The sequence below is a fragment of the Paramisgurnus dabryanus genome, chromosome 21 (genome assembly GCF_030506205.2).
Source record: "Paramisgurnus dabryanus chromosome 21, PD_genome_1.1, whole genome shotgun sequence".
Classification (NCBI taxonomy): domain Eukaryota; kingdom Metazoa; phylum Chordata; class Actinopteri; order Cypriniformes; family Cobitidae; genus Paramisgurnus; species Paramisgurnus dabryanus.
Genome location: NC_133357.1, coordinates 29,214,583 through 29,238,150, shown reverse-complemented (window position 1 = coordinate 29,238,150; position 23,568 = coordinate 29,214,583). Strand labels below are relative to the sequence as shown.

At 39.3% G+C, this 23,568-nt stretch overlaps 1 protein-coding gene and 2 long non-coding RNA genes across 4 annotated transcripts in view; 1 reads left to right on the top strand and 2 right to left on the bottom strand.

The window, feature by feature from the left end:
- Positions 1 to 23,568, bottom strand: part of LOC135775930 (alpha-2,8-sialyltransferase 8F-like) — a 72,422-nt gene that overhangs the window by 6,310 nt on the left and 42,544 nt on the right. The gene's annotated exons all lie outside the window — the stretch shown is intronic.
- On the top strand, positions 19,727 to 21,945 carry LOC135775931 (uncharacterized). The gene is made up of 5 exons (XR_010543974.2): positions 19,727 to 20,272; positions 20,815 to 20,908; positions 21,007 to 21,139; positions 21,222 to 21,332; positions 21,436 to 21,945. It is a non-coding gene; the product is annotated as an uncharacterized lncRNA (long non-coding RNA).
- Positions 21,491 to 22,961, bottom strand: LOC141281365 (uncharacterized). The gene is made up of 3 exons (XR_012335652.1): positions 22,521 to 22,961; positions 21,954 to 22,090; positions 21,491 to 21,630 (listed from the first exon to the last, which is right to left on the bottom strand). It is a non-coding gene; the product is annotated as an uncharacterized lncRNA (long non-coding RNA).

The window sequence follows — 23,568 nt, the reverse complement described above, 5'->3', positions numbered from 1 at the left end:
TTAGGAAACATGGTAAAAGTGCTACTGGATCCTGTTGTGAGGTAAAACATTTTCATTAATGCAATTAACACATTGTAGCCACATGGCATTTTTGTGCTCCTCTTTAGGGTCTGACTGCAGCTATACAAGGAATAGCAGAGTTTACCACATAGGAGACAAATCCTTCAACATAGAAACACATACGAAACAAACAACTAGAATGTGTTCTATAGAAATATCAATGCCTTACGATCAATTACAAATCAGAAAATGTAAACGGATCACTGCAATGAGAATGTTAAACACATGCTAACTGGCTGTTAAGCCACACAAGCATGTGCCCAATCTGTATTGGATTAAAAATGGGTTAGTGATTTCCAGTTAAATGGGTTTGGTTTACTATCACAAGTGTCATGTAATATTTAAGTGTTAAAACATGGCAACATGTGACAGCACATTACGCCCTTTTGACACTGCATAGTGGACCAATTCTGTGGGTTTGGCCTGTGCAAGTTATTCCATAGTACATTTAATGCACCACATTTTACCATCTGAGGCCTGTTTGGCCATTATAATATAATGTATATTGCAACTTCATCACAATATAGATTATATTACATTAAAATAGTATAAATTAAAAATACTTTCATTACTGATCTCTTTTAAGGAACACCAGGCTGGTGTTTGTAATTTGCAAGATGTTACTGTATCAATGTATTTGAATGTGAAAAGGTGTCAGCCCTGGACAGACTGGTGTGAGGCACAGATGTTCATTGGTTCATGCTAATGTATTTCTACAACAGTTTCAAGACTAAGAATTGTGTGGCCTTTCACATCTCTATAAAGCTGTACAAAACTGTCTTTAAACAATTTTCACAGACTCATAAGGAAAGACTAAGCCAAGAACTTTTAACAGTCCTGGTGTTTATCAAGTTCTTAAAGAACACTGAGATTGATTTACAGAAGGAAAAATATGGTTACAGACAAATGTCTCTCTTAAAAACAATGTTCTCTCTTGGGAACAATGGATAGCCCGTCATCTGAGTGGGGGGTAAGCCCTTTCATCTCAGTTGGGTGTCTCACAATGAGAGATAAGACCATTTGTGTTGGCCTAGAACAACATTGTATTTTCCTGCAACAATTTTAGGTTTTGCTTAATTGTATCTCATCAATGGAGAAATACTACATTGAATTAGAAGTTTGTAATTGTAATATGACTTACTGATTCCATTCTATCCTCATTCAATTCAGAGTGATCTTTTAGAAGGCTCACTCACAACAACTCATTTAAAATCATTTCCCTACTTGCTCCCTACTTGCTTAATGTCCAGCATTCAGTTACATTTCTCTATGCGTTGGGGATTTTTAAATCCAACAACGCTGCCTTCAATCATTCATACATTTCCTTCATTCTCCAGCTTCATTACAATATTACCTTTACTCATCAAATATAGATTTTACACTGATGTTTGCAGCATTTAAAAATCTTACTATCTGTTTGTTTTTCACATATAAATTGTCCAAGTCCTCCCTTCACATGCAAACACATTCATTGCATTGTAGTTTAAATCATCCAACATCATTTTTCAATTGTTAATGTTTTTTAGCTGTTTTTCCATGTTGTGCATTTGCTGTCACAACAGAAACAATTGTGTATAGGATTTGGTGATTTAAATTTAGATTCTAGATGTTTTCCTTGTTTGAGAATCAGAATAAATTTTGGATGATTTAACTCCAATGTAAGACGATCTTTTGCTTTCCGTAGGCACACAAACAAAAGATCTTAACAGAGCAAAGCAATTCATTCTTCATTTAGCATTGCACAGCATTTTCCTAATAATGTGGTTTCATTTCATTTTTAAGCCCCACCGGATTTGATTTCCAGTCTAACATTAGGTATATTTACAACCTATTTCATAAATGTGGGATGTTTAAAACATTCCCTTAAACATTTTTAAAAGGCAAAGAAAAGATTGACTTACCACATCAGCTGAAGAAATAGAAGAAGTTCAAACCTTTAGCTCCATGAAAAGACTCTTATTCTCCAGGGATCGAATCAGTCGTACTTTGTACATTTTGATAAGATTTCCACTGTTTGAATATCACGTCCCGGGAATCACCACTTTGTAAGGGGAAAAAATATGACCCCATCCATCCGTTTGGCCCAACGACGGAATCCAAACGGCATGGCCGGTTTATAGCACATTCGGTCTTTTCCGGTGCTTCCGGTTTTAACATTACGCAACTTAATATCTGACTCCAAAGATATGAAACGTATTGTAATATGAATCAAATTGATGTAAATATAGGATTTGGATAAACGTTTGATCATTTTATTCACTCATGTTTACATTGAACTCATTCATTCGATTACCAATGTCATATCAGTCCACACCGGCCGTTGTGTGGGTACTGAACACAGACTTGACCGTACTAGAGGTTGTAGCTAAAGCAATTTAACAAAGTCAATCTCTTGTTAAAAGGTCCCCATGTAGCTCTCAAAAGTCGCCAATTAAATATAAAACATAAGACCATAATCAGAGGTTCAATCTAGCTCCTTCTAGACGCATATAGTTAAATCATAGAACTATATAACAACTTAATTATGAAAAGGTAATTATAATTACCAAATGCGATTACAAAACAACTTAGTTAAGGTTAAATAATTAATCTGACCATACAAAAACCAGAGGTTATGGCTAAAGCAATTTAATGATACCGCTTCATGTTTACGTGCTCTCATTAAATAGTATCCATATAGCCCCCACAGTCGCTTACACAACTTACCATAATCAGAGGTTCAATCTAGCTCCTTCTAGACGCATATAGTTAAATCATAGAACTATATAACAACTTAATTATAAAATGGATAATAGAACTATCACTCCGATAGTCCATGCGACTGCCCACCAACATAGTTAAGAGGCAGAATCTAATTAACATGAATTAACCCCGATCAAAGATTTGTGGTAACAAAGGATATCGTAATACTTTATAGTAACTTAGAAGAGTCAATGATACAGAGCAAATTAGAATGAATGCAAATGTAACAATTTATTAACCAGGTAGGTAGCACATAATTCAGAAGCCAATTTACATTCCAATTCAAATACGAAACAAACGAAAAAACCATTGCATACCTGGTAAGGAGATGAAGATCTGGTTACAGATTCCTCAAAGTAAAATAAAAAGAAACATGATGCTGTATCAAAGATACAGCATCATGGGGGTGCATTTCTAGATATTGAAAGTCCCGCCTAAATCTTCTACACATCTCCTTAAATAGCCAGAGAACAAAGCATTGTGATATGACATGCTGATTGGTTCTTGTAAGCCCAGGGGTGTTGCCTAATATACATACAGTTGGTGATTGATCAACATGTCTAAGGTGGGAGTTGTCTCCCAACATTAGGTTAAATTTACTTATTTATTGTCACAGATTAACATTGAATCCTGTTGTCATATTAATAAACCCAGATGTACCACTTGCATTAAAAACACTTCATATAACACCAAACAAGACCAGTTTCAGATACATGTGTTTGCAGAATGTAGCATTCCATATACAGTTTGCTTTGAGAACATGAGGAGAGGGGGATGAGAACGTGTGGTAGGGTGTGTGACTCTTCTTTGAGAGAGGTTTCAGTCTCACAACTTGGGGTAGTGTTCTTGGGGGGTAGATGTGAACTCTTTGAGAGAGGTTTCAGATGATAATTCAACAGGAATTAGGAAGCAGTTCCCTGTGGATTCAGCCATTTGCTGCTGGCTTTTGAAATACCTTTTGTCAGGGTTTGGCACCACCTTACATTATACACCCCTGAAAATATAGTTTTGTATATTATTTAGCATTTCGGTCATGAGATCCTTCTAGAAATTACACATTGCACCTTTAAGAGTTTATAACAGGGCCGGAGTGGGACTCATTTTCAGCCCTGGAGTTTCATGCCTTAGACCGGCCCACTTTAGTTCACGACTGACTATTAAAATAATATCTTTAAACCCTCAGTAGTATAAATCTGCAGTAGTGCACTGTTCTCTGCAGCCTTGCAATTCACTGTATTTTTCAAATAATTTCATATTCCGTGCAAATGCAGTAAACAATTATATTTTTTGCCATAATCATGCATTCCTACCATAAGACCATAATATTACTAAAGTAAACTTATTCAAAAACTAAAGGAAACAAATGTGTTTGTGTTTTCCTCTATATTTCTATTTCTAAAAAATGGTGAGTCTTGAGATTAACTGTTGGGTTGATAACGTTTGGAAACCCCTGATATACAATACACAAGCAAGATTTATCAAGTATGCATTGGAAACAAATGGAAAAAATCTGTATCTTATTTTTTTAGTACTTAGATCATGTCTATTGCTAAATAACGTAGGCTAAGGTACATTGTGTTAAAAAAAAGAAAACATAATGGATATACTTTTGAAACGACTTTTTTCAAATAAACTTATGAGTTTTGCATCAAATAGATTTTTGTTCCTTGCAATAAACGATGAATAATGACTATTCATAGAGAGTTCATCTATGACTTGATTTTATCCAAGTAAATCCATCAGTAAATTCTTTTCCTTTTAGAGACCAGCCCGTTTGTTAAAAGACGCGCTCAAGTTTATTTAAAATATAGACGCGCGGCCGGTAAGCGCACTCAATATAGACGCGTCTGAGGGCGCACTCACACTATCCAAACCAAACCGCGCTCGGGCGCGTTTGACCCCCAAAGCCTGGTTTGTTTGACTAGTGTGATCGCTCTGTTCCGCGCCCGAGCGCGGATTGGTTATTCGCGCCACGGCCGGGTTGCAGAGGTGGGCCGGAGCGCGGGACACTTGGGCTCAGGCGCGGAAGGCTGTGGTGTGAGCGCATTCGCGCCTGAGCGCGATTCAAAAGGTGAAGACGTCTGTTGCCCGACCACTCACCTTCATCTGCCTCCGTAAAAACCTTTTGATGCGCGCCACGGGTTACGTGAATGTCCGAGCTGCGCACGTGACAGATGAACTAAGCAATATGATGACATGTGAGAGGGCTGTCTGTAATCGCGCACCAAATGACTCCGAATAAAAAACACAGACTTATCATTACGGTGGGTTCCAGTGTTAAGAGAGAGCTTTACTTCCTGCTTTTTTCAAAACAATCGCATCTTAATGACGAAAGCGCGCCCGGACTCGGATCGATACAAGTACAGTGTGAGTGCGTGCATCTGGGCGAGTAGGGAGGGGTGACAATCGCGCTGGGGCTTGGTTTGGTTTGGTTTGGATAATGTGAGTGCGCCCTGAAACAAAACTCGTGTTCAAGTAAGCGCTTTGAAAAACAGAAGACAGCGGCACGTCCTGCGTTTCCCATGCGTTTTAGATGTCAATGAACCCTAATGCAAGAATTCTTCCAATAAGTGGTCGGGACTCGGGACACAATCAACTTGTGCATAAAGCGGCGGGGACATCTCTCACCCGCAAATACGCGTCATCCCGGTGGCATGACAACACCGGCCCTCGTGGCCCAAAAAAACAGACCGGCCCACCGGGAATCCTCCCGGTTCTCCCTATGGCCAATCCGGGCCTGGTTTATAAGTAGAGAAAAAATATATAGATATAATAAATGTTTTTCCCATTTTGTTTGTTTATTTGTTTAAAAACAGAGGGTCTGTTCTTTAATTTGATATATTTGTATGTTTATATATTTTTAGGAGAAAATTTTCCTGGAAGGCATTTTGTGAAACTTTTGTGAAAACACAAAAAATATTGGCGGGTAACTTTTCAAAAAATTAAGGCATGTACTGTATATGGCTGAAACACGACACTATTGTTTCACAAATGCATGTGCTGTTTTTGTAAACTTTTAAATGCAAAATATATTATCTTCATTTCACATAATGAAGATTGAACTGCTGTAGTCACACAGACTATTTTAACAATGTCTTTCCTGCCTTTCTAGGTCCGGATTAGGGTAAACTGGGGTAAACAAATCCTTTAATATTTAACAATAAGCATCAAATGCCGTTTGCAGTTCTATAGTTTACATTGCACATTTTTAAAATGGGTCAAAAGAGAATACTGAGTGCTTTGGGTCATTACTGTGGCAGGTCAATAGCGAAAACCATTATTCGCTAGATTGGCATATAAACACATAGGAGGGCAAGATTGGCATATAAACAAAATGATCTATGTGAAGTATAACTTGTATAACAGTATAAGTATAAATGCCTCATCTCAAGTTAAGACTTGAATTGTCATAATGAATTATGAAAACTGAAACTTGTCAAGCACTGGTTTGGTTAAATATCCTATTTTCCTTCTCTTGATTTTACATTTCTTTTGGTATGCAAGTGTGTGTTAGTACATGTTAACGATATGCAAAGTTACAAATCCCAAAGTCTACAATGACGCAAAGAGATATCTCCATCTGATATCTCTTTCCTTGGAATACAATGAACACAAGGATTGTAAGGAACAGTTTACTTCATCAGCATGTTGACATGGACTTGCACATCATCATAACTCGCCCGGTTCTGACTCACAGCCTGACAGCCTATGTTTTTTAAATATTTATATTTCATATTCATAGGAGCAATACAAGAAGCTTTCCTATCCACTATTAAAATGTCCACCCCTTGTTTATCTCCAATTCTTAATACCCAAGATTGAAGACATACTATACTATTTCATGGTTGGTCATATTATGTTCATTTGAAATATTTTTTTTTATTGAAAACATATTGTGGATTTGGCATTAGATGAAAATACAATCGTGCACATAAAGGCAGTCAGTACACAAAAGTAAATGTACACAGATATAATACACATCTTCTTAATGCAATGAAATACTGCATTAAAGGGACATTCCACTTTTTTAAAAGTAAATATCCTCATTTTCCAGCTCCCCTAGAGTTAAACAGTTGATTCTTACCATTTTGGAATCCATTCAGCTGATCTCCGGGTCTGGTGCTAGCACTTTTAGCTTAGCTTAGCATAATCCATTGAATCTGATTAGACCAATAGCATCGCGTTAAAAATAACCAAAGAGTTTCATTATTTTTCCTATTTAAAACTTGACTCTTCTGTAGTTACATCGTGTACTAAGACAGATAGAAAATTTAAAGTTGTGATTTTCTTGGCAGATATGGCTAGGGACTATACTCTTATTCTGGCATAATAATCAATGACTTTGCTGCTATAACATGGCTGCAGGAGGCGCAATGATATTTTGCACTGCCCAAAAATAGTCCCCTGCCATTGAAAGTTACTAAGGAGACTATTTTCGTCTGCTGCTGGAAAATGAGCATATTTTTAAAAAAAGTGGAATTTCCCTTTAAGGTTTGTATAAAATCCAATCATATTATTTTTTTTAAATCACCCTCTAATATAAACATCACCCCAACATTAAACACCAAGAATCGCTCCTGTAAAGCCACTTTGGGCAGGGGACACCGCATTTACTCTCGCTCCAGATACATTGATTTCTTGGCTCTATTCTGTAATATTCTTATTATGTGTATTTTAAACGGCCACACAATGCAACTCTTTGCACAATTTAAGAGCTCTGATCTTCGAAGGGAATATAGGGCATAGGGATGATCACTTCACTTCCAATTGGAATTCGCCTTATATGTGACAAGGCAAAGTAAGTCAGAATCCAGCAGCCATATCACCCTGTAGCCCAAGACAGCTTGCCCACTGAAGCTAAGCAGGGCTGAGCCTGGTCAGTACTTGGGAACCTGGTTTTTCCACTTGGGAAAAACCAGGTTGCTGCTGGTAGAGGTTTTAGTGAGACCAGCAGGGGGTGCTCGAAAAGAGTAGGTGTGTATCCTGGCCAAACTTGCCCATTGTCCTACTAATCATCCCTCATACTAATTGGCTATATCACTCAGTCTCCTCTCCACTAATAAGCTGGTGTGTGGTGAGCGTTCTGGCGCAATATGGCTGCCGTTGCATCATCCAGGTGGATGCTGCACATTGGTGGTGGTTGAGGAGATTCCGTTCATATGTAAAACGCTTTGAGTACTGAGAAAAGCCCTATATAAATGTAAGGAATTATTATTATTAGAATGCGCACAGGCTAATTACGACAGGCAAAAAATATGGTTTCACAAAAATAAGGTTATTAAACCCTCGTCTAGTGATCCCTATGCTCCCGAGAGTAATTAAGCATCTAGAATTTTCTACATTTGCATGTTTTTGAAAGGTTTTTATGAGGTATTGTTATGCTGATTCTAAGAATGCATAAAAATAAAAGAATCAAAACATAATTTAAAAGGACTATAATACATATTATAAAATGGGCAGTTCTGGTCCTTCAATCTGGTGGGGTTGAAACGCGTTCTAAGCTGTGATAAAATACCCCGGTAACCCCACGGTTCAAACTGCACTACATTTCTTAAATATCACTGCGCCACTGTTGCTACGTACTGATTTATGAAAATAAGCACCAGTCTTAAATCATATTTTTTATTTTTCTACAATTGCACAATTAATGATGATATCCAGATAAATGTCAATTAACATTGTTGAGTTATCTCGTCAAATAAGAGAAAATGCTTCCCTGAGGAATTTTTTTTTCAGCTAAGGGGCGTTGATAGGCATGACGCACTGCTTCTTGGGGCTTATTGCTTTATTAATGCACAGTTTTATTTTAGACTAAATAAAGTACATCCATTACATATTAACTCTTTCATCGCCAGCGTTTAAAAAAAAAAGTCGCCAGCCAGCGCCAGCGTTTTTCATGATTTTCACCAAAGTTTAATGCCTTCCAGAAAATGTTCTTCTTTAAATATATAAACATACAATATTCCAAATGAAAGAACAGACCCTCTGCTTTCAAACAAAAAAACCCGTTTCATCCTACCTTTAGTGGTTCTTTTGCAATCAGCTTTTGAATATGGGTAGGTTTTAGCAAAAACACCATATTTTGAGCAAAAAGCAGAGATAATTCCATTTTTATGACGGACTTTTCATAGAGATCCCATTCAGAGTGATCTTTAAAACAGACACGGACATGCAGCAGCTTGCCATAGGGCAATACTTCCGGTTTTAAAAAGTTGCGGAAGTATTGCGGAAAGACGGAAAATCTCGTCATTGGCGGGGAAGCGTTTTCTCTTAATTGACGAGATATCTCGTCAATGGCGGGGAAAGAGTTAATACCTCTCCATCAGAAGTAAAGTGTGTCTAGAACTGTGCGAGAGAAAATAAAGTGCAGGACTTAACTGATTTAAATTGAAATTAAAAGACACCAATGTGATTGCTAAGCGCCACCTGGCACTGACACTGTGTGCCCCTTTGTTCAAACATGCTGATGCCGGGGCTGTGCCGCTCCATCTGAAAGTAGGTGTTGGCAATTTACTTCTAATCACGGGCTTTACTTAGTGACTCAGTTTTCAGTCAGTGACTCCCAGCAATAGACTGGGTGGCAACCAAGGATAGTCTGGTGACAACTGGAAAGACAGTTGACAATGAGGAAGGTTGCACCCGGGAAAAAAAGGGCCAGCAACCCAACCTGAATCTTCTGTGAGGGAGAAACCCAATTTGCTACGTAAAAACCTTCTGAGATATACCCCCAGGGGAACCCTAGAGGGGGGAGAATGAAACCCCCAATAGGACAGATCTAACGTTATCGACCCAGGCAAACAGACATTCAACAATGTAAGCAAGATGCATCTGCAGGAAAGGAATGTAAGAACCTGCATCTACATCAGGCAAGGATGAAATGCACAGAGCGTGAGAGTGTACTGCAGCGCACAGGATCTGATCCTGGTGAGATGCAGGATGAGCCTGGCCAGGATTCACCCCACAAAGCCCAGTCCCTCCAAGCAGCAGAACCCTCCAATCCATGCAGAATAGTCCCACAGAAGCGGATCAAGTGGCATTCAGCTAACAGCCGAAGCATGTGGTCACAGTTTGACATCGATGTTAGAAGGATCCTTTAAAGGAGAAGTGGACAGCCGGCTAGAGGCCATGACGGCATTTATAGTCAGCTACGCAGCCGAGAGATTTGGCTATGTCGAGAACGAAAATGCCAAGCCCTCTTATGCTAGGAACCAAAGGGCCACACAGATCCATCATAGAGGAAGCATGCTGCCTTTATTTCCAACCCCTTTTCCTTCTTGGTGACAAGCACAGTCTTACATGCTCAAATGAGGAGGTGAACTCTTTTTTGCACAACACCTTGAGCAACCCAGATAGGGACCTGGATCTGGAACCACACACAGCCCTAATAACCCCACATCCTCATACAGTTGAATTTGTCATAAGGGAGCCCAGCTGGACAAAGGTGCAGGAGTGATAAGCAGTGGAGATACGCAGAAGGTGTATGGATCCCCAAGAAAGAAAATTCCAAGAACATCAGTCAGTTAAGAGTCATCTCACTGCTGAATGTTGAAGGTAAGCTATTTTTCATTGTCTTTCATTGACCTCTTGAAGAACAACTATATTGACACCTCTGTTCAGAAGGACAGAATCCCGGGAGTGCCAGGATGTTTGGAACACACGGGAGTCATCACACAATTCATTAGGGAGGCTCGTGAAGGAAAAGGAGACCTGTTAATGTTATGGTTGGACATTGTGTGGTATGGAGCCATATGCATTAGCAATCTCATTGTGCTTCCCCTCCAGCGACATAATGTTTCCAGCAAAATCACAGACCTTATCCTGGATTATTATAGCAAGTTCAGGTTTAGAGCCACCACTGTGTCAGGTGTATCAGACTGGAATTGGTTAGACAGGTATAATTACAGGTTGCACCATTTCAGTCATTCTCTTTGCCCTTGCATTGAACATCATTGTAAAGTCGGCAGTCGGTTGAGTGCAGAGGCCCTTTGATGAAATCTGGAGTGTGACAGTCCCTAAAAAGAGCTTTCATGGATGACCCGACAGTCACCACCACATCCGTACCAGGCAGTAGGTGGATTCTTCAAGGGCTAGAGAATGTCATCAACTGGGCAAGGATGACCTTTAAACCAGAAAAATCAAGGTCGCTGGTGCTCAAAAGGGGGAAAGTAGTGGACAAGTACTGTCCGGAGTCACCATCTTGTCCATAACCGAGAAGCCAATTAAGAGCCTCGGCAAGGTCTTCGACTGTAGCCTCAAGGATTCTGCCTCCATCCAAAAAACTAGCAAAGAGTTTGAGTCTTGGCTTAGCAGGGTGGACAAATAAGGTCTACCTGGGAAGTTTAAGGCCTGGACTTACCAACATTCTATCCTGCCCCAGACCTTGTGGCCCCTGCTGATGTACAAAGTGCCTATAACAACTGTTGAGGCCCTGGAGAAAAAGATTAGCAGTTATCTGCGTAGATGGCTTGGGTTAACTCGCAGTTTGAGCAGTGCTGACTTGTATGGCACCAGCAATGTCCTGGAAATCCCAATTGACAGCCTTACTGAGGAGTTCATGATGTCAAGAACACGGAAAGCATGGCAATATAGAGAGTCCAGGGATCCAAATGTGGCAGCAGCTTGAATACAGGTGCGAACAGACAGAAAAAGGAGTGCAGGAAAATTGCTGGAGGTGGCTGAGTCATGGCTGAGGCAAAAGGCACTGGTGGGGCCCATAGCAACAGGGTGTGCAGGCTTTGTCTACTTCTCGGTAGGAAGAATTGACAATACTCAAGGCAAAGAGCGTCAACATCTTGTTCAGGAGGAAGTGTGGGCAGGTGTGGAGGAATGTAGGGTCAGCAGGATGGTGGGAGTGGGACAGCAAGGAGCTTGGAAAAAATGGGAAAATGTCCGGCAATGTAAGATCAACTGGGCCGATATTTGGAAAGGATACTTCCACTGTATTAGGTTCTTAGTCCAAACTGTCTATGATGTCCTACCAAGTCCAGCAAACCTTCACATCTTGGGCAAAATTGAGACACCCTCCTTTCCCCTCTGTCCAGGAAGAGGATCCCTAGAGCACCTCCTTAGTAGCTGTCTAAAAGCCCTCAGAGATGGGCACTACCGCTGGCGCCACGACCAGGTGCTTAAGGGAGTTGCTGAGAGCATAGCCAAAGCTATCAACACCATCAAGGGCCACCACAATCCAAGGAGCATCAAGTTTTTTAGAGCTGGGGAGAAAGCCCTTCCACAACCCAGAGCAAAGTCTAGACTCCTCACTACTGCTACGGATTGGCAACTAGAAGTGGATCTTGGAAAACAGCTTAAGATCCCAACCAGAATAATATCCACAAGGCTTCGTCCAGACATTAATATATTCTCAGATTCTACTAGGCAGTTGATCTTCTTGGAGCTCACTGTGCCTTGGGAAGAGCGCATGGACAAGGCCAATGAGAAAAAGCGCACCAAGTACCAGGAGCTAGTGGAAGAGTGTAGGAGGCAGGGCTGGCAAATCCGTTTATGAACCCTAGGCATCACAGGGGAAGCTTAAAGAAAGGCGATCAGATCCACAACTGAAGCTGCAGAGAAAGCAATCGTTGGCTTTGGATTAAGAGGGCAGAACTGTGGGCAACTGCTGCTGGGACACAGTCCGGGGTCTCATCAACTCCGGTTGGGTTGCCTGGGTGAGGGTATCTGATATTGAAAGACCCGAAACACCCAATGACCCCAGGATACATCACTGAGGATCTGTCCCAGTGCATCTGCATGATTTATCCTTCACACTAATGATATGCACAATGGTTTTCCTATACAATATCGCCCAGCCCTAATGAAATATAATTTAATGTACAGACACATTTATACTAAGAAGACACAAGTAGTGCTGGGCAAAGATTAATCGTGATTAATCGCATACAAAAAAGTGCATCTTAGAGCGTAAAAACTGTTTGTTATGAGATGGTTGTGAAGTTGTGCAGAAACCTTTTCCTACACCTTTGACAGGAAAGGGAGGTTGGAGATGGGACAGTAGTTAGCAGCTACATTAGGGTCAAGGCTGGGCTTTTTGAGTAGTGGTTTGATGACAGCAGTTTTCAAAGACATGGGGACATTGCCGGACCGAAAGGACTGAATGATGATTTTAGTGATCAAGGGACTAGAGATGCGCAGATGGGCTATTATTTCATCCACAACCGGATCACAAAACTCTTCATCCGTCCACCATCCATTCGCTCCAACGTTTCTGACCAGTTTTCAAAACCGCACCCGCCCCCCATCCGCTGACTGGGCGATGCAAGGCGCTGCTGATTACAGCCGCGAGACTAGAATATCAGCAGTGAACTCAGTCTCTGATCGGCGCACATGGGGCAAAAATAAATAAATAAATAGCCTAAATACATAGTCTGCACTGATGTCATCCTGATTTACCACTTTGTAAAACTTATTCCAGGCAACCCTTTTCTGACCTTCTATTTCCTTTGTTTTTAATTCTCATTTTTTGAGTTTGCCACGTACCTCCTTTGCCGGCGTTGATAAGAGCTGTGTCAAATGGCGTCCTCATTTCTCCGCGCTGTTAATGATAGAACGAATGGATCCTTAACATGCCGAGGCTATCCCAAACAATAAAAGCCTTTATTAAATAAAAGTGTATTAGAAAACTTTTCTTGTCACTGTTTTAGTTATAAGTTATGTTTTGTGTTAATATTATTCTGTTTATGTTGCATATATTTCTAAGGTTGATTATTTGATATACTGTTGAATAGTTTAATCTACATCAATGTGTCATATTGTCTAAAATAAATTAATATTTTTGATTACATATTTTTTTTAATAAGTCAGAAATGTCTCCGCTGTTTTCTGCTGACAGGCACGGTGGGCGCTACTGGGGGCGCGTGCAACAGGTGACGCAAATAATGGGTCCTCAGAAGGCTAGACCATCTCATTTCAGTTCTCTTCGCGAACTTCTGAGCTGCCACCTTGAAAGACAGAGTGCTCACCTTTTAAGGTCGCATGCTTAAAGAGTAACTAAACCCCTGGTCAGAGCCTGACTCCACCCACTGGCAATATTTGAAAAATGCAAGAAAAGTGGGCAGATCCCAACGGAGATAGAGGGGACGAACTAAGCTATTATCAAGTGTGTGGTGAGATCGTAACAAGGGCGTGGTGAGCTTGAACCTGCTTACGTCATGAGTCATTTTTTGGACCCAACATCCAATGGGAAAATTCAACTGCAGTAGCCACCGTTCAACCTGAAGAGGGCAGCACTCAGACGTTTTTACACCATATATTGTAGTATTGAAACACTTTATATCCAAATGTCAAAAAAATTACTAAAATCAATGAACAGCACTAATAAAGCATCATTCTTACAGATCATTAACTAAAAAAAGTTGGTTTAGGGTTTAGTTACTCTTTAAAAGGACACAGCTAATAACAAGCAGTCGATCCGCCACCTGCCCGAATTTAATTAAAATATAATTTTTCGTCACGTCATCCGCCCGATCCGCGTTTTTTCCGCGGAGTTCGCGGCTGTAACCGCCAACCGCGCATCTCTACAAGGGACTAAGTGCAGAGGAATGCTTTTTTATCAGGGCTGAGAAAAATAGGTCCAGATCACAGGTGGGGAGCTTAGTAGTCCTAGATTGAGGGTCAGTCGATGCAACTGGTGGGGCAGAGGGGCTAGGGAGTAGAAGGAGGGAGAGGGAGGGGAGCAGATGCAGCAGGGAGGCTGGAGGGTGGGGAGGCAGGGGGAATGGAGAGAAGGGAGCAGATGTTCTCTACTTTCGTTTTAAAGAAGAAGATGAAGCTGTTACACTGCTACTGCGTGTTATATAAGTGTAGTGAGGTCTGAGATTTAAGGAGATGATTTATTGTTGAGAACAGTTGCTTGGAGTTACCAGGGTTATTGTTAATAATGTGAGAATAAAACCAGTACCATGTTTCACTGAGGGAATTGCTGTAGGCCTTCTGATGTTCCCAGTAGGCTAGCTTGTGAACAGCAAGCCCTGAGTCCTTGAACCTCCTTTTCAGGACATGTCCTATTCTCTTCTGTAGCCGGAGCTCCATGGTATACCATAGGGCTGAGCATGTAAAAGTGACGATTCTGAGCTTGACTGGGGCATGGGGGTCCAGAAGGGTACAGAGTGATCCACAGATTCAGTGATTGAAAGTGGGGAAGCCATACAGAGATGGCTGAGGTCAATAGTCAGGTTGACTGGGTTGATGTTTTTAGGATTCCTGAAACTGATTTGTCTACTGGGCTTACTGAGGGGAGACAGGATAGTTAGCTCCATTGAGATGGCCTTAAGGTCGGACACGCCCAGATCATGCACTGAAAGATTGCTGATGAATGTGGAATTAGTAATCAGCAAATCAAGAGCATGGCCTCTGGAGTGTGTTGGAACATTCACATTTTGGGTGAGGTTAAGACTGTCAAGAAGATTTATAAATTCAGCTGCCAAGTAGATAACAGATTGAAGGAATGCACTGGACATATCAAGGGTTGACTCAAAATTCTGGGTTTATTTATGATGGGATAGTTAAGTCCAGGAGTGATTTCAGAGTTGAGTTTGTGGAGCTGTAAGGCGGAATAACTGAACATCATGGCAGGCAAGGTCGGAAAACCACGTAGCTTCGCTCTCTGCTGGCCGACAGGTAGCCGGTTTGCCAATAGCCTGCTTTCCCGTGTGCCAGCGCCGACAGCAAGCCCTGTACAAGAGTCCCAAAGACGGAAAGTAGTTAGACATAGGCAGACAGCCCGAATTATGGAGTAGCTGCCAGGAAAAACCTCTCACTGTGGACCCATACCCAGTTCATGGAAACGATAGCCTAATAGAGGGCTTTTCAGGTTGGTCGAAACTTCGATATGTAAAAACAATCCAAATAACTCCAGTCAAATTCAAGGAAACTGTAATAGAGGGCTTTTCAGAGACCCATAATCCCAGTGAGCAGCAGCAGCCAAACGCGCAAGTGTACACTCTGTACCAAGTATGGATAACTTCATAAAAACAATGAGTATATTGTGTAAATAACTACACTTTGACATTATAGAAGAACAGAGGTCCCTGCGGCTAAAATGTGTGATGACACTTGGTTGTCAACAGCGGATAATTTGGTTAGATTAGGTAGATTCAGTTTGAGTAACCACATGGTATCTGCTGTTCTCAATGGTGATCCTGGTCTGAGAAACGTTTAGTTTGCTGCTCAACCGTGAGTTTGTAGTTTTAGTTCATCTGATGTATTCATCCACTGAAACTGAATGTGTATATTTTGATAAAATGTTAATGAGTTGTTTTCTTTTGTAGAGGATTTTTGTATTACCTGTGATTTACATTGCCTTTGAGTGCTGGATTAAGGAGTTTGCTTGGGTGCATTAGTGCAACTGACTAAGGACTTTATTCAAAGACTCCCAGACCACAACTAAAAGGACAAAGACTTAATATCATCAATCCCTGCAATTCTAGATAAGACTATTCCTTCTAAATGCTGCTCACTTCATCAACCTCATTATCCATCAGTGTTTCCCATACATAGGCTCTACTTGGGCGGTGCGCCCAGGTAAATTGCGACCCGCCCAGGTAAAAAAAAATCACTTTACGAATTTTCGTATTTTCTGAACTCGACTGGATGACCCGTGTTTTGGAGAGAGAGAGAGAGAGCGCGCGAGAGAGAGCGCGCGAGAGAGCGCGCAAGAGAGAGAGCGAGGTGGGGGTCGGGTGACCGTGAAGATGATGCACGCGTCATAAACTCATCATCCAGCGCGGCAAACTGGATCAACTGCAGCAGCACATACGGAGCAGCCAGAGAACACACTGCAACCAAAATGGTCACATATGCTTATGTGCATATGTGTTTATAGCATCTAAGTTGGCTTCATTTTGCGTGCAAGCACGTTGTGTCTGTCCGGTTGAGTGTCCGTTCACGTGCTCTCCGTTTCTCAATGAATTGGGCGCGACGCGAAGCAACCTCAGTGTCACATTGTATCCTTTCATGTTTCTGAACTTGAGCAGAGTTTTACCATTAGAGGTCTTTCTTCACTGAGGACCCGTACGGTTCCGGGTTTATATTTTAAATGGTCAGTTGGGTCCGGGTCGGTCCTAGTTCATTACTTCGGGTCCCAAGTCTGATTAATATTGTGTGTAAAACCCGAGTCGATCGGAGAACGGCCGTGAGCGCTAAAGCTCGAGTGCTGTTTCAGCGTGCCTCCGGTTTCTATGGCGATAGCAACTGGCTCTTGTCACGACCATGCGCCGCTTCATTTTCTTTATCCCATTTTTTAATAATCTTACTAATAATAGACCATATCTTTACTAAAATCTAAACAGTTTGCAGAGAGATTGTAGCAAAAAGCAGTGCTTATACTGAATGAGCAAAGCTCTAGCTGACTCCGGATATAAAAAACGCAAAGCTGTAATGTAAAGTCTGTCATCGGGACAGCAAGTAGACTTTTAAATCTGAAATAATTAGTGGATTAAGCTTTTTTTAATCGGCAAAAGAGAAATAGAAAGCAGAAGCAGTAAAAGTGCCTATCTTATAAAAGTTATTAACATAACATCAGTCACATTTATAATCTATAGACCTGCACTGTCTATATAGGCTATAGCAGTGGTTCCCAAACTTTTTCAGCGTGTGGACCCCCTTGTGTATGGTGCATTCCTTCGCGGCCCCACAAAGAACATTTGTGACAAAAACTGTTCTAAAACTCAACATTTTGATAAAAAAACCATTAAATTATACAAAAATACTTTTGGTTAGTAGCCTTATTTTTTTAGGTTTAATTACACAGAATTCATGATAAATTAATGTATTTTATAAAATGTCATAAAACTGGGGGCCCCCTGTGACAAACAGTGTCAGCTTTGTTTATGGCAAAAAAAGTTTGGGGTGGTTAGATTAATGAACTATAATGTGAAATTAATATTAATGTTTTATAAATCAAAGTATTGTGTTGTGTCACACATTATTAGTTCTTTGTCACATGTATAGTAGACCATTTTTTGTCGGTGGATAATAATGATTGCCCTTTTCACCAGCTACCACCACAAGTAAATTTCAGATCTGTGGGAAACACGGTCCATCAACATAATTTTGTGATATTTCATCCTCATTCACTCACACCATGACTTTTCCCCTGTGATTGATTTTGTTTGTTTGGTGTTTTGTGTAAATATTCATTATACTTTGAGAAAAGATTTTGAAAAAGATGCAAAAACACAAAATCTAATGACAAGAGTCTGCATTTATCTGCCTTTATGCATTTATTACACAAGATGGTTTCAGATACACAGTGTCATGAGTTTAATTTAATTCCATTTGTCTGTCACTGCGAGAAAAAATAAATCATAAATCTGCTTCATGTGATGTAAAAAATTTAAAGTGATGCACAGTCTCTGTCGTCTGTTCTCTTCACAAATAAATAAACACATTTGAACTTGGATGCTCGTCTTGTAAGTTCATGATTAGAAATGAAGAGGTGAACGAAAACAATTATTATCATTAAAACATGAAATGACAGATAATTGACTATGACGGTATTTTTAAAAGTGAAACAGTCTAACGCAAACTCTGATGTATGATGATTACTGTACCTTGATTAGTTCATTAGTTACTGATAATAAACCCACATTATACTCAGATTTAATATTCACAGTACATTTATTTCATGCTTTAGTTGACTTTAACAGTAAAATTATCAGCATTTTAGCTAAGCAGTTATGATATTCATCACCTGATAAATGGCTATTTACAGACCTGCATTATACAGTAAAAGTGTAAAGGAGCGGTGAATCAAATACTCAATTTTAACTTGATAATTTGTTATATAAGAGGCCATCATACTTAAATGAACATCCTGCAAGTTTCAGAACTGAAAACGTCCGTGCTACTGAAATATAACAGTTTTTGGCACCAAGCCAGTAAAACAAGCCAGTGTGGAATTCGGAAATCTATGACGTCAAAGTAGAATTGAAGCACCTCCCCAAATACAAGGACCACTTTTGTAGCCCCGCCCACAGCCTCGCGTGACACACGTATATCTCAACAAGTAAATATGTCTTTAAAGATTGCCAAATTTAACCAAAATGACTTTTAAATACATTTTTTCTGAGAGACTTTTATTTTGACGCGGTGATCTGTTATGATAGACTGGAAACGCATTTTCGGTTGTGGAAGAACCGCGTGGGAACAACACAGAAGCTAAACACTTTAATTCGGAGGCTTGGAACATAACATTAAATGCGTGGAAAAAGTTTGCTTTTTTAAGAAGTTCCAGCTCGTGTGGGGAGTGTTTGTTAACCTTGTGTACACGGATTAATTTGTAAAGAAGTCGATGCTGGATTTGTAGAAAGACTGTGATTAAAAGCACCACTTATATTGGATCTGACAACAATGACACAGCATTATACACAGTAAGACATTTTACTTTATTTAAGTTACTGCGTTTCACTATTGCTTTGTTAGAAGAGATTGCTTGATATGTCCTGTTGTAACATCCGTGTCTAAACACGTATGTTTGACTGTTTTAATTTACTTAAAACATTAAACGATTAATAAAGGTACAACACTTAACAATACGACTGTAATTTAAAGGTAGAAATATACAAAGTTAGTTATAAGGAAGGATTTATCAGCCGCAGTTTAGATTCTGATGCCCGTTTACTGTGTTGTATACGGTAATTTAGATGAGTTACTCAACAAAGCTTATTTTTTTATCATATAACTGTGGTATTTAACATTACGTGTATGTAAAAACAACCTCACAAGCACAATCAAAATCTGTTGTATACGGTAATTTAGTCACGTCGAGTTTGTTTCTACTTTAATATACTTATTGTCATTTATGTGTATCATATTTAGCACCCAGAATCTTTTGTGGCTCAAACATATTTGTTTTCGGCTGCTATTTTTATCACATTAAAGAGCACCTATTATGGGATACACGTTTTTAAACATCATTTTGTGTGTAAGTGTGTATTAGTACATGCTAACGATATTCAAAAAGCACATACCTCAAAGAAAACGATGACGCGAGTTATCGTCTCTAACGTTCGAGGACTACAAAAAACACTCGGATTGTAGGCAACAGTTTACTTCCTGGGATTAGTGACGTAGATAAGACCAACATTATCATAGTTCAGCCCTCTCTGCTTTGCTTGGGTACGCCCTCAAAGACGAGGGTGGGGTGGGGAGCGCCGAGTCAGAAGAGAGCTAAAATGGCGGAGGTTGGGAGTCCCTGCTTTGACTCTGTTTGCAAACTCTTGTTTCATTGTTTAAGCGATTAAATCTCTCGAGTAGACGCTGTCTCTTTAGATGCGAGGGCAAAATAGCACTTTATGGACTTCCACAGAGGACATCATGTTTAATACGGTTCCGGAAAAATCCAGTCAGAAGTTGTTCACGGAGTTTTCACAATAACTGCTTCTCATGAACCGAAGCTGGATTTGCGCGACGTCTCCTCTTGAAAGTTGGATTACTGTGCACTTCTGGATCACAGACTGTAAGTATTCATGTTTATTATTTGCCTTTTACTGTACATTACGTAACCGGTAACCGGAGATTAACATAATGTGCGTGTAGAGCTAAGCTTGCAAGCTAATTGTTTTGTGTTGTAATACTGTATTTCATAAACAACGTACCATATTTACACACGTGTATGTTGAATTATGCAGGCTTTCGTTTTTTTTTTATCGATGTTGGTTTAGACATGTTTACAAACTTGCTAAGTTGCTAAGATAAATACAAATACAAATGCCAGCTAAACTGTTACCGGTAAAATTTGTTCTCATGATCAAACTCAAGAAACTCTAAGTACAGATGATTTGTTTAAAGTTATCTAAATTAACTGTTGTATTTACTTGAAGCTTTCTTAGATTTTGAAACGAAGTAAACACATAATGTGTGTTGCTAATGTTGGGCCATGTAATATGTAATACATTTACGTTTTAATGAATAGTCTAACGAGTTATAGTCGTTGTACTCTATTGTTATAATATTTCTTTTTGACTGAATACATGTTTGTTTTATTTGTCTATATCCTAGATTCGCAGCTGTACACATCCTTCTACACTGTATGCAAACATGCAACATCATTACACACAGTACAAGGAGTCAGACTGGCATATGAGGAGCAAAGGTGTGTAACACATATGATGTATTTAGCTAATGAAACCACTAACAGTCTTAAATGAATAACTGATGATGACAAAGTTTTTTTTCTCTGCATAATAATAGGAACCCAGGCAGTAGCATCGTTTCACAATGTTTCCATCATCATCATCAGTGGATGCCTTTGCCGTCCGTAGCCTGAGATTTCAGATTTGCAGCAAAAAAAATTGATTTTCTCATTTATTGGAATGCTGTGCAGGTATTTAAGTATTTTAGTAACTGTGTTAAATAAAGTAGTATTTACTTTTACAATAAATTAATTGCTTGTTTATATTTTACAGGTATTTGTACCTTGCAGCCATCCATTACAATGTCACCAAGCCGTAACAAAAGCAGGAGAGGGAAAGTACAAGGCTATGTTCCCAAAACACACAAGTGACACACCATAAGCAGTAATGTTTTATTTCAAATACATTCATAATTAAAAACTTAATGTATGAAGCAGGGAAATAAATTATCAAAACAAAAGATTTATTGACTGCAATATTTCTACAGTTATGTGGAGGATGTGATCAGGCTTGTGTTTGATGAGGTATTTGAAGATAAGCTGAAGGAAACCCCGATTCCAATGGACCTGGCATCACAGTTTGAGAGACCTTCAAAGGAGGACGTGATTGCATGCCATCTTCAGTGCAGGGGTCGTCGAAAGCCAAAATTGTGACCGATCTGATCAGGAAGCTCCAAGCGTATCTGGAGAACAACACACGACAGGATGATAACCTTATAGTGTCGTCTTAAATAGCACCAGCTGACAAAGCTTTGATATGCCATTTATCTGAATAGATAGCTGTAAGAAATGAATTGAACAATTTTTGAAACAAGAGCACAATATGGTTACTAAAGTATGTTTATTTGTATATTGTTTAACATTTAAATATATATTTGTAATAAATAAAAAAAACTTTTGACTGACTATTATATTTTCTTTAAAGTTGCATCTTTTGTTCTTTTGGGTACTTTGTTACTATAATGATACTTTAGTGTTATTGGTTTAAAAATGTAATAAAACTTACTCTAGTCCTGCACCTCAAAGGCTTATAGTCGGTACAATAAATGTTCTGTGTGTAGGGATTTAGACAATTTGTGCAAAACCTGGATGATGAATCACGCAGATAAGAGGCCCTGGAACCTGTTGCATTCTCCTTAAAACCTAATAAGTAAAAACATAGCACTTATAAGTAAGCAGTTTTTCATAATAAACTTTACCATAGTAAAATAATGTAGAACATTCATTTCAATTAATACTTTCTTTGTGCTACATTTGGTGTTTCCATATAGTTTGCACAGTAATATAGTATGTAACAGTCTTTTATAATAAAGTTTACTATAGTAAAATAATGTTAATAAGTGAAATAGTTTTATAATCATTTCAACAAATACTTTCTATGTGCTACATTTGGTGTTTCCATATAGTTTGCACAGTAATATAGTATGTAAGCGGTCTTTTATAATAAAGTTTACTATAGTAAAATAATGTTAATAAGTGAAATCGTTTTATAATCATTTCAACAAATACTTTCTATGTGCTACATTTGGTGTTTCCATATAGTTTGCAAAGTAATGTAGTACGTTATAATTACCTTTTGGATGTCTTTGCAACACATTTTCGTCTTCGTTTAGCATTCTGGCAGAGCTAAGGACACCTAAAAAAGTTAAATCCAATCGCGTTCATTGACGGAGATCGTTTACATCGTAACGGCCGTCTGAACTCTCTGGATCGAGCTTGAAGTGGTAAGGCAGTACAGACACCATCGTTTATAGAGAAATATAGCGCTTGTTTACGTTGCCTGTGACTCTCAGTCAGAACCGGAAAACCCACGCGTAGTCAGGGGCGTAACCTTTCAAACACACGCCGAACCCAGTTGACCAATAACAGTTGAGTAGTCATCTGACCAATCCGAATACACTAGACATTTTGGGAGGCGGAGACAGGAACTAAACCGAGCGTTTTCCAGACATGCAGAAATCGGTGAGGTATGTAAGCAATTTATAAGACTCACAGTGCATTAGTTCAAGTTTTAATAACACGTATGTACTATGGGATATTACAATAACGTGCTAACGTGCTAATTTATTAGCATAATTGGTGCTCTTTAATGTTTTTAAAACATTTGCCCACATGTAATGACGGGGAATGAAGCCGTCCAATCATAGCAGTGGGTGTTTACGTCCAGGTCTTCAATGCGGCACGCCCCTTCAAACGAACCATTTCTCCAGAGAGCCACTAATCCATGTTACAAAATAGCCTATTACTTATTGTTTTTGATGTTTTTGAATGAAAAAAAACCACGCAGACATCATAAGTAGACATCAGGCAACAGTATAAAACAATAAAATCGACAAATTCACCGCCCCTTTAATTTCAAGTTTGTATGTGCCCCCCAATTTTTAGCACCAGCCGGCACTGGTCTGTACTAAGTGTAATTATTATGTATATTTATACACCCACATATGTATATTCATTTCAGAACATTTTTATTTATATATCCATTTTTATTGTTAACATATATATATATATATATATATATATATATATATATATATATATATATATATATCTTAAATACATACATGATTGTGTGTGTGTATTAATATATATATATTATCAGAGGTGGAAAGAGTACTGAA